At 36.9% G+C, this 17,645-nt stretch overlaps 1 protein-coding gene across 3 annotated transcripts in view; it reads left to right on the forward strand.

Moving 5' to 3' along the window:
* Positions 1 to 17,645, forward strand: part of LOC123684398 (potassium voltage-gated channel subfamily KQT member 1) — an 87,642-nt gene that overhangs the window by 43,504 nt on the left and 26,493 nt on the right. The window lies entirely within an intron of this gene.

Genomic DNA, 17,645 nt, shown 5'->3' on the forward strand with positions numbered 1-17,645 from the left:
TAATAAACACAGATAGATGAAGTATATGTCATTTTCAGTATATTGAAATAAATACCTAAATATAACAGAAATTCATAAAAAAATCTTCAAGCGCGCCAAACGACGTGAAACAACCGATGACACAAGGAGAGCAAAAGTTGCCAAACTTAGGATTTTAGCAGGTAGATACAGAAAATAATAAATATTCTGCTTATTATAAATTCGACAATTAGGAAAAATATCGTATTCCAAATATACAAATTTGCATATCTAATCGGGAATCACTCAAATAAATAAATTACTTTCAATATAAACATTCATAACGATATAGTAAAATTGTGGATTTGAAAATATATCACAATCCGACAACGTAATCTAACCATGTTGGGCACATGTAAAATTTGCGTATACTCCCTCTATCTGTGTTTATTACTTTATGCACTTCCCTAAATGCTGATGTTTCAACTTTGAGATTTAAGTCATTTTGGACGGTTTTTGCTAACGCTTTTAGATTTTCGGGATATTCAATCAAAAAACAAAATTTTTACTCCAATTTTGAAAGGAATTTAACTGGAAAGGGAAATGAGAACAAAAAGTAATAGGCTCATTAATGACTAGTGCTCAGAAGCTCCTGATAACTGTACCTTTCGATTCTCCCTTCAACATATCAAAGAAGTCCCCATCTGTATATTTACACCAACAAATATTTTCGCTCAGAGTAATTCATCTAAAAAACTGATTGAGAAGTCGAAAAACTGTTTATTATCGTGAATAGACATAGCACAAAGGACGTCAAGATATCGATAACAACATTGTAGTGAATTACATGTTATAATTATTATAAGCAGCAACTGGTACAGGCTCAGCGTTGCTTGGAACAACTTGATGATAATCACCAGCCTCATTATAAGCAGGATTAAGCAGGATATTGTTAGCTTCTCCAGTCGGCACCATCCTATCAGTATCTTTCATAGGAGGATCATGCCATATACTCTGTCTCCTTCTCTTATTCTCGTTCTCCACCCTGCAAATAGTCCTTCCGCAGTGGTCCTGCAGTCCGTTCTTCTTTGAACAATGACAATTGGTAATGACAACACCGCCACGTATTTCCAGGGGCAGTTTCTCGTTATTTTTCCTTTGTGTCACTGGAGTGGGTCCTTGAATTGATTGAGGTTTATTCTCCTGCGTAACTCGAGGCTGTTGAACGAATTGTTGCAGATGATTTTGACCGAAATTAGGAGCGTAGTTGGCTGGATAATTCGCATAGCCCTGATTCATCCTGTACGGTTCATTGTAGAATCCCTGCTGGGCCGGTTGGTTTTGAAAATTGGGAACGTAGTTAGCTGTGTTCGGGGTGACGGTCTGTCCACCACCATAAGGTTGTTGCTGGATAGGGTAGTACCCTGCTCCAGGGTTGTACTGGCCGCCGTAACCACCAGAATAGTAATCAGTAGCCATCTTGCTTACGAATTTCGCCTATAGATGGTTTAATAATAGAAAATATAGATAGGATCACGTTCTACAATTTGTTTTCACTAAAAGGCACTTTTTTACTTGAATTTCGAAGCGGGATTCACGAAAACTTGCGGACGTTATTGAAAATTTGGAACTCTATCTAATGTCATAATTTATAGTGGTTGTCCTAGAAACTAGCCGAGAGTGGACACTTGGATTTTGTGATGATTTTTTCGTTCGGGATTGGGAGTACAGAATATTTTATCGTGATTCATGTAGGATTCATAGAGTAATAAACTCTGGGGTAGGAGTCATAAAATGTTATCTATCAGATGATGTGAGAAACGTAAGATGCAACTTAGGATCAACGGTCTTATGATACATAGATGCGTCCTTGGTGTCTTGAAGAGCAGACTATTGGGCCGTATTCATAAAAAAGGTTATGCTTATACTTGAAGAATATAAAGGAAATCCTTCAGCTCGCATTCATAATATTCCGAGTAAAACCTTATACTAATAGAGTATGAGCATATCCTTCGAAAAAAGTATTTGGTTATTCATAAACGTTACCTTTTACTCTAAATGAAAAGGATATCCTTCAATAATTTCGAGTGTGGTCAGTAGCAGACTCAGTCGTATAGTGATCAGTTGTAGCGATGGCAGATGTTGTGGAACTGAGAGAGATTAAACACTACAAAGAGCGTTTATCAACACCTGTTCGTGATTACAAAAAATTATATCGGTTTCAAGAGGAAAATGTGCAATGGCTTGCTAACAGATTTTTGGGAATAAATAATGCTGAAACTCGAGGAGGTGCGTTATCATCCGTCCTTAAAATGCAGATATGTTTACGCTATCTCAGTGATCCTGGGTATCAGAAAGGCATTGGTCAAGAACTGGGTGTAAGTCAGGCTACAGTATCTCGTACAGTGACTGCCGTAATTGACAGCATAGTGGCGCAATCAAATTACTGGATAAAGTTTCCGTCTACGAACAATGCACTTATGGATGCCAAACAGTTATGGCAAAGTAAATATAGGTTTCCAACAGCAATTGGCGTAGTTGACTGTACCCACGTAGGAATTTTGAAACCAAATCGCCATGGTGATGAGTATGTCAACCGGAAAGGTTATCCTACACTGAATGTGCAACCACTAGTGATGCAAGAGAAATGTTCAATAGTACCGACGTTAGTTGGCCTGATTTGGTCCACGGTTCAAAAATATGGAGAAATTTACAAATAAGGGTTCAATTACAAAATAAAAACAACGTCGTGCTACTTGCTGATGCTGGATATGGTATAGAGCCGTGGCTCATGACTCCATTCCGAAACCCCGCTCCATGTTGACACCTGCCGCGGCACAGTCACAAGCCAACATGCCAACAACCATTCACTTATTCTTGGGGGATATTCTTGCAAGTATGAGGTTATCATTATGAATACGAATAAAAGGAAATACTTATACTCTTACCTTTTTCTTCAATTCAAAACCTTATACTTACAAGGATATTATTTAGTTTTATGAAAACGGCTCCAACATTGAAGAGAGAAAGGCAGCTCACGAAATATTGAGATTCTGGGCATTTCACTTTTGCGCAAGCTCAAGATTTAACCTTCTGGAAAAGCTAAACCTTTTATGGTCCAACTTAGACCAAATACCAATACCAAAATACATTGAAACTGTGGTTAACATGAGTCTCGCCTAAGCATATGTGAACGATGGGACCAACAGACAGACATACACAAAACCAATGCTGTTCAAGATGACCCTAAGTGCATTTTGCGATCAGGAATTTTGGTATCAGAGAACCAAATTTTTTTTTCTATCCCAAAATTGATCAGATTACATCATTTTCCTATAGCAGACTTGGGAAAAAAATCTAATAGTCAATATAAAAGCATCCATCAAACTGCAGTTTAAGCTGATAAATAATTACTCAATTTCCTACGTGTTAATGCCCCAGAAAAGTTTCTGAACTATTTCAATTATAGTGGGATTCCTAATTTGACGTAAATCGTTTATGATTCCAGCATGATTCGAAAGTTGGAATCAGTTTAGAACTGCATGTCATTCATAATATGCGTCAGGACATTCACAGTACAGAAAGTTCACAATTGTGATTGTCACCTCTGCGTTATTTGAACGGTTAACGTCAACTCAATTCATTCCCGAATTTCGAGTAGACTTTGGCTACAATTTCAGAGCCATACGAACGAAAATAAACGGCTGCTTGATGTGTACTTTTCACATAAAAACGCGACACCAAGAATGCGTTGGAATTTTCTGACCAAACTTGGCAGAAAAGATTATCTACACTGCGCAAAAAAATTAACGCACATTATGGAAATCTCAAATTTATTCTACAACTGAAGGTGTTCTCAATGATGATTATTTTCATCAGAATTATGCATGCATATGTTATCCACTTTCAACGTTTTTCTTCAATACAGATGTTTTTTCCCAGCTGGAATAAAAAAAGATGAGATTATCAGATTTTGTATGTATTGGCTCCATTCTGAAATCAGTTGTTCTCGATCAATTCTAGTGATCAATAGTTTTTCTTTCGTTTGATTTTCTACACTCGATCGCTATGCAACGCGAAACACGCAATTTGACCCAAGAGGAATGTGCCCAAGCGGTAGTTTTGCGAGAAAAAGGGTGGACATACACAAGAATTGCAGAAAGGTTTGGAGTTTCCCATACAAGTGTGTCCAGAATGTTGCAGCGATTCAGGGAGACAGGTATGAATGTCCGAAGACCAGGACAGGGTAGACCACGGGTAACAACTGCCATTCAAGAACGTTACTTGAGAGTTTCTTCGTTGAGACAACGGTTTGCAACCGCTCGCCTCCTTCAAAATCAGCTTGAGAAAACTCATGGGGTGCAAATTAGCACTCAGACAATAAGAAATCGCCTCAGAGAATATGATTTAAGGCCTCGTGTCGCGGCAAAAGGCCCAGCTCTTACCCCAGCCCATCGAAGGGCGCGTTTGGATTATGCGGGAGAGCATATCCATTGGAAAGAGGCTGATTGGAAAAGAGTTCACAGATGAGTCTAGATTCTGCCTCTACCATTGTGATCGACGTTCCCTTGTATACAGACGTCCACATGAAAGATATGCTCAGTGCAATTTCCTGAATACTACTGGTTTCGGGGGAGGATCGATTATGGTATGGGGTGGAATATCTTTGACTGCTCGCACCGATCTAGTGGTCGTTGATAATGGAGCTATGAATACTGTTAGGTATATAAGGAACATTCTTGAAGAGCATGTAGTGCCATTTGCCCCATACATTGGTGAAAATTTCATTTTTATGGAGGATAATGCCAGACCCTATCGTGTGCGCATCGTTCAGGAATATCTTGAAGAGGTTGAAGTCTCTCGAATGGAATGGCCAGCAAGAATTCCAGATCTCAATCCGATTGAGCAGGTTTGGGACAACCTCAATAGAAGGCTGAGAAGTTCAGAAAATCATCCAGCTACTCTTAATGACTTAGGAATTCAACTCAGAGAAATCTGGGAAGGATTGGATCACTCATTTTGAGTATGAACCGTCGTTAATTAACGCAAGGGGTGGAAATACCAAGTATTAAATCACTTATCAGCATTCCAGTATTTTGAAAATTGTTTATTTCTCTTCTTTCACATAAGATTCGGTGAAATCCTAAATGTTTCTTCCATTTAATGTGTCTTGTTTCGTTCAAAACCTTCCCGAGAGAACATAAAAATAAGTTATAAAGTCAATGTAGAGTTAACTTTCATTAAAATTGAGATTTTCAGAATATGCGTTAATTTTTTTGCGCAGTGTAGTTATAGGTTGTAACTGATTGAAGTTTCATTTAAAATGATTCAGTATCAATGGAAAATTCGACGTTTTACTTATTGTTACAATCGAAATTATCACATCCGAAAGTGATATTCCATAATTCTGAAACTTCCTGCATCTATTGTTCCACTTCGCAGGAGAAATTACGAATAAAGGATACCATCAATGAAATAATGGATCCTTACACGAATACAATGTAGTAATACATCGCAGTAGGACATATCAAAACCCATAAAATGCTTTGATAGTCCCCCATCTTCTGGAATTTATATAGGATCGATTAAATAATCTCGTAAAACATCTATTCTTCCTAAAGAAAAATTTCATTTCGACGATGATGATAGATAATATTTTCAACAATAGAATATTCAAACATAATTTTCTTGAACGTTGCTTTGGAAGGCCGGTTTTTGAATAACAAATGCCCATCATGAATATACGGTCGATAAAATACCTGTTATGATCGAGAATAACAACAGATAAGATTTCGCCTATACATATGGAATATATAAAACATCTGTGCTCAGTGAAGCGGAAACATGAAAAATGCATACTTTGCTCTGACATTTGATTTTCATTTCTCTCTTCCTGCTATCCAACATTCCATCATTTTATGCCCCTTCAGAACATGTCGATATGGAAGCAATAGGTGTAAATAATTCGAATCAGTGCAAGAATGAAACTGAATACCTAACCATGATGTCAGTCATATATGACCATGTTTAAGTTGAAGTATAACCTAATTCAATTACTCAATGGCTGTAATCATTACTTACTAGGTTAGAAGTTAGAAAACAAAGATAAACAAATTAAATAAGCAACAAATTCATTCTGACAGTTTCTTCCTCCTCACAGAATCAGCATTCGTCAGTTTCCGATAACCCTAATCTCTTTAGGTGCTTCTTGAGGCAGCTATGTTCTTATTGAAATCCAGATACTTTTTGATCTTTCAGTAATAGGAGAGATACATCTCCTTTTCTCGAAACTTTTTTCCATAGGTACATTTTTCTATATCACAGAAAGGTTCTGGGTCATTGAAAGGCATGATTCCCTTTTTGCTCCCTTTTTGGCAAGTGTATTGGATTCTTCGTTTCCTTTGATTTCCGAGGGATCAGAAATCCTGACTAAAAAGCTTCTATTATTCTTGCCTAATTCTCTGAGTTTCCTTCGGCATTTCTATATCAATTGAGAAGTGATAACATGAGAATTCAAAGTTTTTATAGGAACTTGAATATCAGAAGGAATTACTATTACAAAATCTTGAATAAAGATAAAATAAGCTAGGATCCTCCTCTTAGAAAATCAATTAGACAACACTCTCGCCTTAGGTATTGTAATTGTATTTGTATAAGTAGTATTTGTATTAGTACAATTCTTGAATTCAATTGTGAGTATATCGGGTGTCCCAAGGTGAGTGGCCTATTAGATTATTATGGAAACTATTGATGGTAAAAATTTCAAATTTTGTGGATAGATATTTGGCCATGTTAGGTACATTTTTAAAATATTTTCACATTTCCAGTGTTGCCGGATGTACCACAATTTGGCAACAACTTTGTTATTTTGAATAGGACATCCGGTATTTCTATTTTTTTTATGATACTCCATAAAATATTAAATCTATTCACTCTTACTTTTCCATCCCTATCTTCAACGGTTTTTGAGTTATTAATTATTTTTCGAAATTTTTGATCAAATTGGCGTATTACGAAAATGACTCTAGTTCGTTCAATATTTGAGATTTAAGTCAGAAATTTTGCAAGTCGTTAGATATTGATCTGATCTGTGTCACTGCTCTTGAATTATGGTTGTCAATAATACAGGACGGACCAAAAAAATTCATCATTTGCCAAGTTACAAAATTGTGAAAAAGTCTATTTTTTCAAATTAGACACCTAGTATATTTTTCAATTTTTGGAATCAGTACAACACACTCTACAATTTTTCCATTCACGTCCCTATACCTATCTCAACTGGATTCCGAGTTATATGCGTTTATTAGATTTCACATTGATTCAATAAGTGTTAATATCTTTTGTATTGTTATGTTCTCTATGTGGTTCATAGATCGATATATCAATGAATCAGTTCAATCCATAAATGTCAAAATAAACAATAATTGCCTAAAAGGTGTTTTGTTCCGAGGTTTTTCTATAAATAATGGCTCAAGAAAGATATACACATATAACGCATATAACTCGGAATCCAGTTGAGATAGGTATAGGGACGTAAATAGAAAAATTGTAGAGTGTGTTGTACTGATTCCAAAAATTGAAAAATATACTAGGTGTCTGATTTGAAAAAATAGACTTTTTCACAATTTTGTAACTTGGCAAATGATGATTTTTTTTGGTCCGTCCTGTATTATTGACAACCATAATTCAAGAGCAGTGACACAGATCAGATCAATATCTAACGACTTGCAAAATTTCTGACTTAAATCTCAAATATTGAACGAACTAGAGTCATTTTCGTAATACGCCAATTTGATCAAAAATTTCGAAAAATAATTAATAACTCAAAAACCGTTGAAGATAGGGATGGACAAGTAGAGTGAATAGATTCAATATTTTATGGAGTATCATAAAAAAAATAGAAATACCGGATGTCCTATTCAAAATGACAAAGTTGTTGCCAAATTGTCGTACATCCGGCAACACTGGAAATGTGAAATTATTTTAAAAATGTACCTTACATGGCCAAATATCTATCCACAAAATTTGAAATCTTTACCATCAATAGTTTCCATAATAATCTAATAGGCCACTCACCTTGGGACACCCGATATTCTTAGGTCATATATTTGATTTCTACAGAATTGTGATAGATGTTTGGACAATTGACAAATGATTTTTGAGCTCCCTGAATAAATCTGAAAATTACAGTAGGAATAGAAGACAATACACATTTTCTGGATAATGATTTATGAAATGAAATATCAGATTTTATCTTTTCAAAGGTTTATTTGGACCTCGTATCAGAGAAAATGTAATTTATAATTGAGTACATTTCATGACAATAATAAAGTGAACGAATTTTCTCTTATTTCTTCCGTTCACCAGTTGGGCAAGCCTTGCACTTGGCTTTTGGGCAATTATCCTGTAAACCATTAGTACGCGATGTGAAACACCCATAATACTTGCCACCCCTGAGTTCCCATCTCTTGGGATTTCTGTTCAGCCCTATTTGACTCCTTCTGTCTGAAGATGGATTTGGTTGAGATGTTGGCCTATGAGAATCACCCTTCATGGTGAAGGGTTTCCTCTGAACAGGTGACGCAGAATATCGGAAAGGTCCAGTGAAAAGGTTGGGAAAATCTGAACACTTGTAATCCCCAACAACGTTTGTTGGTTTATACTTTGGAACCACTTCGAGTGTTGGTTCTTGATATTGTGCTGGTGGTTCTTGCTTTGAAGTCGAAGCTGGTACCTCTGGTTGTGCATATTGTGGAGGATTAGCAGCGTTTGTGGTTGCAGGATACGTCATTTGGGGTTCAGCTTGAGGAGGGTTATAAAAATTGGTAGCAGGGGGAGTTGGAGTATTCTGTGCAGGTTGTTCATTGTAAGTACCTTGAGGATATTGGTTGGGACTGCCAGTCATGTTTTGATTTGGAGCGTTTTGGGGAGGATAAAAAGGCATCTGGTTTGGTGGGCTACTCTGGTATGGCTGCTGCATCGGTGGTTGAGCCACACCAACCTGATTTGCCATCATATCTTGTGGAGGAGGCTGGTATGGTTGAGTGTTTTGAACAGGTGCATTTACAGGTGGGTAGTTAGGAGTCTGGCTGTTATATTGATATTGAGGTGCGCTGTACTGAGCCGGTGGAACCTGTGGAGTCATCATTGGCTGATTGAACTGGGGTACAGGATTGCTTTGAGGAGAAACTGGTACTTGATCAGGCACCCTCGGACTCATTGCTGGTGGCTGGTAATATGGTTGAGCATTTTGCGGTGGCATAAAATTAGTCTGCGGTGCATAATACTGGTTTGGATTCATATTGGGTTTTATTCGTAAACCTCAAATATTCACACTTGTGATCTTGATGTTCACATAATAAAATATCGAATGCGTTTTCTGGACTTAAAATAGTGCGCAGTTCAAAAACAAAAATTGTACAAAAATTACGATTTTGACATTTTATTATCGATCTGTCAGAAAGCGTAGAAGTTGCTTGATATTTGAAATTTTCGTAAAATACAACCAGGAGTTTTGAATATTTAGTTCGATACCATGAATCTTGAACAGAATGCGGTAGAAGCTTGGAATTTACGATTGGACGAGTTTTGGGTGATTTATTTTCTGTTTTTAACTGGGGGGGCGCTAAAAGATACTAAATTCTCCAAAGATACAAAAAAAACTGAATTTTCGTGAGTCATCAAACGTTTTTAGCATGAATTCATCATTCTTCTATACTTTTCTTAAATCAAAGAAAATTTTTCCGAAAAAGTAATAAATTACAGTTTAGTAGGTCTTTCAATGTTTTCATGGACCACACCACAGATGTTCAGAGACTGAAGTATATTCAAGCTAAACACCATACTTGAACAAGTGCACAAACTCTCTTTTTATATTTAATTTAAATGTGATGGAATAATGATTGCAAAGAACGGAAAAAAAAATACTTTCTGAATCACATCTCACGTTTTTGGTAGTTGATAATTCGTTCTGCCACTGAAATACCTCATCAAATCTCCAAACATCTGTCAGATTCGACTTATCTGATTGTCAAGCACGATACTCAAAATTTCCGTACGAAATTTTTGGAAATGATCGATTAGTATCAAAATTTTCAGCCTGAAAATGCTAGTGATTTACAACGGAGAGTGTTACGACAAAAACACCCTTCTATCGCATCTGAATAAAGTTGTGAAGCAGATAGAGGCAGTTGGTGATGACGAGATGCCATTAGAAGAACACAAGGCTTGTTGTTTGCCAAACGCCACCTGTCAAAGAAAATGCGAAAAATGTTGCGTTTTGAACCATCATGTAGAACCTCCCATTTGCCATTGTTTCGACAACAATCACCATTGTTGTAGCAATTGCATCCCTCCTGGAATCACAGAGATATGCGAACGTGAGGAATGTTCGAACTGTCACCATCATGCGCATCCTACAATATGTCATCATCATCCAGATAGAAAGTGCATATCTATTCGAGAGAAAGCCAAACCTCAACTAACAAACAGCTCATCTTGTCCTTGTTGCAAAAGGTGTGTAAAAAACGCTTGCTTGATCCTACCCCAAATATGCAAAAGTAATGACGCCAAATGTAAGCCAATTCCTTGTATCACATTCCCAGAACCTGAAAAATTGCCAAAATGCAAAGAAAAAGAGGAGAATTACAAAGGCAACCCATTCGTGATCAAAGATGATAACGAACAGAGATGTAAAATAGCTCATCAAAGTAAAAATGTGGCAGTAATACAACCATTATTATCATCCAAAAAATGTACATGTGAAAATTGTCAGTGTGTTGTGAAATGTGCGAATATCAAAACTTGCAGCATATGTGCGTGTAATAAAACGAATGGTTTGCAGGATAATTGTAAACTTTGTCATATGCCCAGAGGCAGGCTGGGATATTTGAAAACCAATAAATGAGTTCAAGTATCTTTTTTATACTTTCATTGTTATAAAATTTTGCAAGTTTCTTATGAGCTCAAGTTGAAAAATGATTTCCAGCAGCGTTTCTTGTCTATCTCTTTGATTGTATGTCGGTCTGTGTGTTTCCACATCCTTGTAACAGCCTTAACTTCTACAATTATCATTCGATTTTGATGAAATTTGGTAAGAGAGTTCTGCTTGGGTAGCAGATGGTCCCTCGAAGGATTCAGCTTTTCCAGAGCAAGAGCAGACGAAAAATCACTGGTGTTCCCATATTTCGCATTCTACTTGTTGGATGAAATAGTAGATGATTTTATGAGGGTATTATTATTATTTGAACTAGGGTCGTTGTGGTTCGGTAAGCCTTCTGAGAACTGCAACCATGTAGATATTTTGTTCTCTACCCTACTCATTCATGGAAACCCAAGGAATGACGTCAATGGCTTTGATAAAACTGACAACTTTCTTAGGTGCCTTGGCCGTTCCTCTTGGGTATCCAGGACTGGCTTCTCCATATGAATGGTTCTTAGGCCAGCCAGCTCTGGGCACTTGCATACCATGTGTTCAGCTGTTTCTGCTTCTGAGCCTGCAAATCTCATCTGCTGTCTTTCCCATACAGTATTCATGAAGGGTATTGGCCCTAATAAAGAAGTGATTGCCGAGGTTTAAGTAAATTTCGAAAACAATGATGAATTTTCTTACAGGAAAGGTATTGAAAAGTTGGAGGAGCGTTAGAATATCGGGTATCTCTAAATCGTTGTCTAGTGAAGAAATGTCAGAATCCGTTTGGGCTAGAAAAAAAATGAATGATATATTTTCGGGCGTGAACTGAAAAGTTCTCATAACTTCTTTTATACTGGTGCTTAAAACATGAAACAAAAACATTATATAGGCTCTTTTATTTGCCATTCATTTTCTTCTAGCTTCTAGCTCAAAGGGATTCTGACATCCCCTTGCTAGACAACGAATTTGGGACATCCTATATTCTTTTATAGGTATAGCTCTGGAAGGTAACAAAGTACGTAGTGATTTTTAGCTGAAGGGGCATATGATTAAAAATGGAAAAGAAACTCAAATATTGGAAAGTGGGAGAAGAATACGCTCGTCATGAGCAGACTTCGGCAAACTGAGTTTCATTTTTAAGGACAAAATATTCTTCTACACTTAAAAACCAAAACCTACGACAGCTGTATATTACCAGTAGCAACTTATGGTCTAGAAACTATGGCAATAACGAAAAAAGTGGCAGAACAACTGAGAGTAACTCAAAAGGCCAGGGAAAGGATTATGCTGGGTATAAGCTTGAGGGACAGAATTTCGAACACCGAAATACGAAAAAAGACCAGGGTAACTGACATCATGAGTAGTATAACGATACATAGGTGGCAGAAGGTGGCACATGTTACAAGGCAGAGTGTGGAGAGATGGTCACACAAAGTGACGTTTTAGAGGCCTCGAGAGACGTAGGAAGGCCGAGAAAAAGATGGATAGACGACATAGTCGATGTAGCCGGCAAGCAATGAATGAGAACAGCAAAAGACAGAGAAGCATGGAAAAAACTGGAAGAGGCCTATGTCCGATACTTGATGAAAGAGGGCTGAAGAAATAGTTATTTATGCAACAAGTGCAAGAAGTGAATGTTTATTGCACTCGACGTGAAATTGTCCGACGAGGCCGTTAGGCCGAGTTGGACAACACGTCGAGTGCAATAAACAATTTTTGCACGAGTTGCATACAACATTTTTTCTACGTTCATGCAAAAAGCAAAAAATGATTTATTGAGGTGCGGCACTAGGTGTAGGGAAATGAAAAGCGCAACTTGAATACTTTATTATTAATATCGATTTGCATTGAAACAGGAACTAATACGTTACGAACAATTTAACTCAAACTTTATTTTTACCCTCAATGTTGAAAGTGATTGGTGCAATTTTCAATATGAATATTTCGTAGTGAAGTACTTTTTAAATCCACTTCTTGATTTGTTACTGCTGTAAACGTACTAGTACTTGGTAACTGTACATCGTTATTTCCTTCAGGCTGAAATATTTGTTTGTCATGATGACAGCACGTTGAAGTAGAATGACAGATGAGTGCAATAAAAACTTTATTGCACTAGTGCAAATATACTAAATATAGTTCAATAAAGTTTTGCTTTTTGCATGAATGTAGAAAAAAGAATTTTTATCTCGATTATAATGTATTTCATCATGCCTGTAGTTTTCATAGCGTGACCCTACACGTGTCTGTGAATACATAAAGTGAAGAATGCAACATGCCATATCAGAATACCTAATCATAAGGCCGGCTCAACGTAGGAATTCGAGATATCTGGGTATTTCAGAACATCATCGAAAATCTTGGTTAAAAATCTGAAATAGCCAAGCATGCAATATTCCAGTCACGCCATAATAACTTTCAACTTCCGAGTTGGGCTGAGCTCAACAATTGAATTCCGCTCAAAGTTGATGATTTATGTTATCTCTTTCTCATTTCGCAGAGTGAAAAATGCTTTGCGATAAGACAAAGCGTGGAGAAAGGAGCGTTTTGTTATAGTTGGCCTGTATAAGGTCAAATTGAAGGTTATTCGAGCTCAAAAGCTGTTGTTTCCTCTGGCAAGTAATTGCTTTAATTGGTTAAATACACGCCATGCTGGAAACTGTTGAAATATTAATTAATGCGACAATCAATCTTGGTTTCCATAATTTTTCACTTTTCACTTTTGTGTATTGTTCGAATTTTTATCGAATATGTTCTCAGTTTAATGAAGTTGGAATGACTGATGAAGTATTCGAGGTCTAAAACAATTTTGTCTATTCAATACAAGATTAATCTCAAAGGAAATATTCTAGAGTATAGAGTTTACTGTTTGATGGTTTTGAAGTCAAATCCATATGAAAATTTGTTTCCCCAATAATCAGAAAAAGAATAATCAGCTAAATCTGAAATTTAGAAATTCTACCTATACAGGGTTAGAACTACAGGGTGCTTTTCTTCGAGGTATATAACTTTGAGTTGGCATTACTGTTCAAGATGGCGACCGATTTAACAGCTGTCAATAGATTTATTCTCCGTTTGGTTTGGCAATTCATCATGAATAGACTCACGCCTGAACAACGCTTGCAAATAGTGCAATTTTATCTCGAAAATAATGTGCCGTTGTTCCCGATTTTCATAAGCGAATTTTGTTTAGCGATGAAGCGCACTTCTGGTTGAATGGCTACGCCAACAAACAAAACTGCCGCATTTGGAGTGAAGCTAATCCTCAAGTGTATGTCGAAACACAGTTACATCCAGAAAAACTGACTGTTTGGTGCGCTTTATGGGCTGGTGGAATCATTGGTCCGTACTTCTTCAAAAACGATGATGGCCAGAACGTTACAGTCAATGGTGATCGGTATAGAGCCATGATTACTAACTTTTCCATTCCTGAATTGAACAACCATGATGTCCAGGAGCTGTGGTTCCAACAAGACGGCGCAACATGTCACACAACTCGTGCCACAATCGATTTATTGAAAGACACGTTTTGTGACACCCTAATTTCACGTTTTGGACCCATGAATTGGCCTCCAAGATCTTGTGATTTAACAGCGCTAGACTACTTTCTGTGGGGCTATGTAAAGTCATTGGTCTATGCGGATAAGCCACAAACCCTTGACCATTTGGAAGAGAACATTCGCCGTGTTTTTGCCGATATACGGCCACAAATGTTGGAAAAAGTAATCGAAAATTGGACGTCCAGATTGCACTACATCCGAGCCAGCCGTGGTGGTCATATGACAGAAATCATATTTAAAATGTGATGCCACAAGATTATCTCTATATTGGATAATGGCTACATCTCCAGAAACAAATGAGTTATACAGAAAACAAAATCTCGATTTTAGTTTTTTCGAGATATCTCGAGAACCATCGGAGATATTTTGGATCTGTTAACACCAACACACTAACCACTAAATAACGCAACATTTTTGTAATTTAGGCCACCCTGTATCTCTAACAATTCCCGATATCCCTGTAGTGGCCCTCTAAATAGTTCTAACCCTGTATATTATATAGAATAAACACTTCAATGATTATGACGCATTTAAACTTTAAAGGGATCGTATTAACATGGAATTCTGCACGAAGCATCAAATGGTTATTTTTTATATACATGCAAAGTTTCAACCCGATCGTATCTAAACGACAGAAATATATGGGGTCAATTTTTTTCAATAGTCGTCATGAGTTTTCCTTGGTATTAATGACTTGATTAGCTGGAAAACGGATATATCCCTACTCAGAGAATTTAAAGTTTCTTTGTATTTCCGATAGAGAGTTATAGTGTTTACGGACGGCAGAGCTGACAGACACGAATTTGAGAACGCATTCATCATCACTGAGGTCAATATTTTAGTTTGAGGACATCCCAGGCTCAAAATTCGGAAAAAACACACATTGTGAAGAAATGATTGGGAATCAGTGCTCGAAAAGTCCATTTTTTCGATTCCCACCAAATGTTAATGGTTTTTAGAAACAGTGAACGCGCATATTCCTGCCAAAAATGTGGGTCAATTCATTGAAAACGCCATTTTTCTTTCGAATTTCGAATCTGCGTATTTTGAAAGAAACTTATTGATAAATTTTTAAAAAAAAAAATTTTTTTAATCTTGGGAAATGTGTAAAACAATGTATTTCAGCTCTTACTAGGAGTTTGGCAAAAAGAGTGAATATAAATGAAAACTTCGACCATCGAAATGAATATATCGAAATTTCCAACAATTCTACTGCATTTGATTGCATCGATTGCCTATTCCTAAATAATTTGTAAACCGGAGGTAGAAAGATTATCAGCGTTGATAAATTCCAGCCCATTTCACGTCATATTCAACACTCCATTAATTAATTATTTTCCAGGAAATATATGAACAAAGCATTTTCATCTATTTCGTTCCACTAAATTTCGTGCGTCCATAAAATTATACGATGTTATCTCATCGATCATAATCCAACATTTTTTTCGTCTAACTGTCATGTAATTGAGGTATAGCATGTCTTCCCTTAACCTTAGCCAAATTGGACCACTGGCATAGTCGTGCCGTTATTCAGATTTGCTAAATTTATTTTCGCTTTCTGACGCTATTGTAATGCAAATTCAGCAATTCGTGTGAATTTTGTTGATCTAGTGACCTTGCGTTCAGGAATTTCTTGGCTGCTTCCTGGAATATCGGAAGATCGGGTTGAAGGATAAGAATTGCAGGCAGAAGTTTTTTTTTCTCTAAAGTTGAAGATTCACATACAGGTTGTCCCAAGTTGTGGTTACTATTAGACGTTTCAGGAGAACTTGGCCTATTTGAAATCTGAAAAATTGATATTATACAGGGTTAGAACTAACGGGTGTTTTTTAGGGCTATAGAACTTTAACTTGCAATAAAACAACGATGGATTATTCAATTGACATAAATTTTATTTATCCACAGATAATCTTGTGGCATTACATTTTAAATATGATTTCTGGCATATGATCGCCACGGCTGGCTCGGATGTAGTCCAATCTGGACGTCCAATTTTCGATGACTTTTTCCAACATTTGTGGCCGTATATCGGCAATAACACGGCGAATGTTGTCTTCCAAATGGTCAAGGGTTTGTGGCTTATCCGCATAGACCAATGACTTTACATAGCCCTACAAAAAGGAGTCTAGCGGTGTTAAATCACAAGATCTTGGAGGCCAATTCACAGATCCAAAACGTGAAATTAGGCGGTCACCAAACGTGTCTTTCAATAAATCGATGGTGGCACGAGCTGTGTGACATGTTGCGCCGTCTTGTTGGAACCACAGCTCCTGGACATCATGGTTGTTCAATTCATGAATGAAAAAGTTAGTAATCATGGCTTTATACCGATCACCATTGACTGTAACGTTCTGGCCATCATCGTTTTTGAAGAAGAACGGACCAATGATTCCACCAGCCCATAAAACGAACCAAACAATCAGTTTTCCTGGATGTAACGGTGTTTCGACATACACTTGAGGATTAGCTCCACTTCAAATGCGGCAGTTTTGTTTGTTGACGTAGCCATTCAACCAGAAGTGATAAAAGATAAAATGGATGTAGAGCGCGATACGTATTCCGCACAGAACTATTACTTTCGAAATAAAATTGCACTATTTGCAAGCGTTGTTCAGGCGTAAGTCTGTTCATGAATTGCCAAACTAAACTGAGAATGAATCACTTGACAGCTGTTAAATCGCTCGCCATCTTGAATAGTAATGCCAACTTGAAATTATATACCTCGAAAAAAAACACCCTATAGATGATCAAAAAAGTAAATTTAAAGTGTTTTGAAAATTCGAAAATTACAGGAATCTATTCAGAGAATGACCACTCAAAACGAATTCTACTAATCCAGCTACAATATTTTTAAGAACTAAATAATTTCCATTCTGCATTCATCATGTAGTTACCCCATATTCTAAACGACGTTCCATTCAAATTTGCATAATTTCTGCTTTGTTCTTCGTTCCTAACGACCAACCTCTCATTTTGAAGATCGTTAAGAGTTTTCTACTTCAGAGCATTTAAGTGGCTCCCAATATGGCTCCCCTAAGAAACATTTGAGACACCGAAAACCAATTAATAGCGTTATATTTTACTCTGTTCTATGTAATGGCCTCAGTTTATATCCTTAGGGAAGAAATTCACATTTTCTCTAATTCAATTGACATAACGAAATTGGAGTAGATTTGGCAGAGCATTTTCATCGCAATCAGTTTTAATAAGGCGGTTGT

This window comes from Harmonia axyridis, chromosome 7 (genome assembly GCF_914767665.1).
Source record: "Harmonia axyridis chromosome 7, icHarAxyr1.1, whole genome shotgun sequence".
Classification (NCBI taxonomy): Eukaryota; Metazoa; Arthropoda; class Insecta; order Coleoptera; family Coccinellidae; genus Harmonia; species Harmonia axyridis.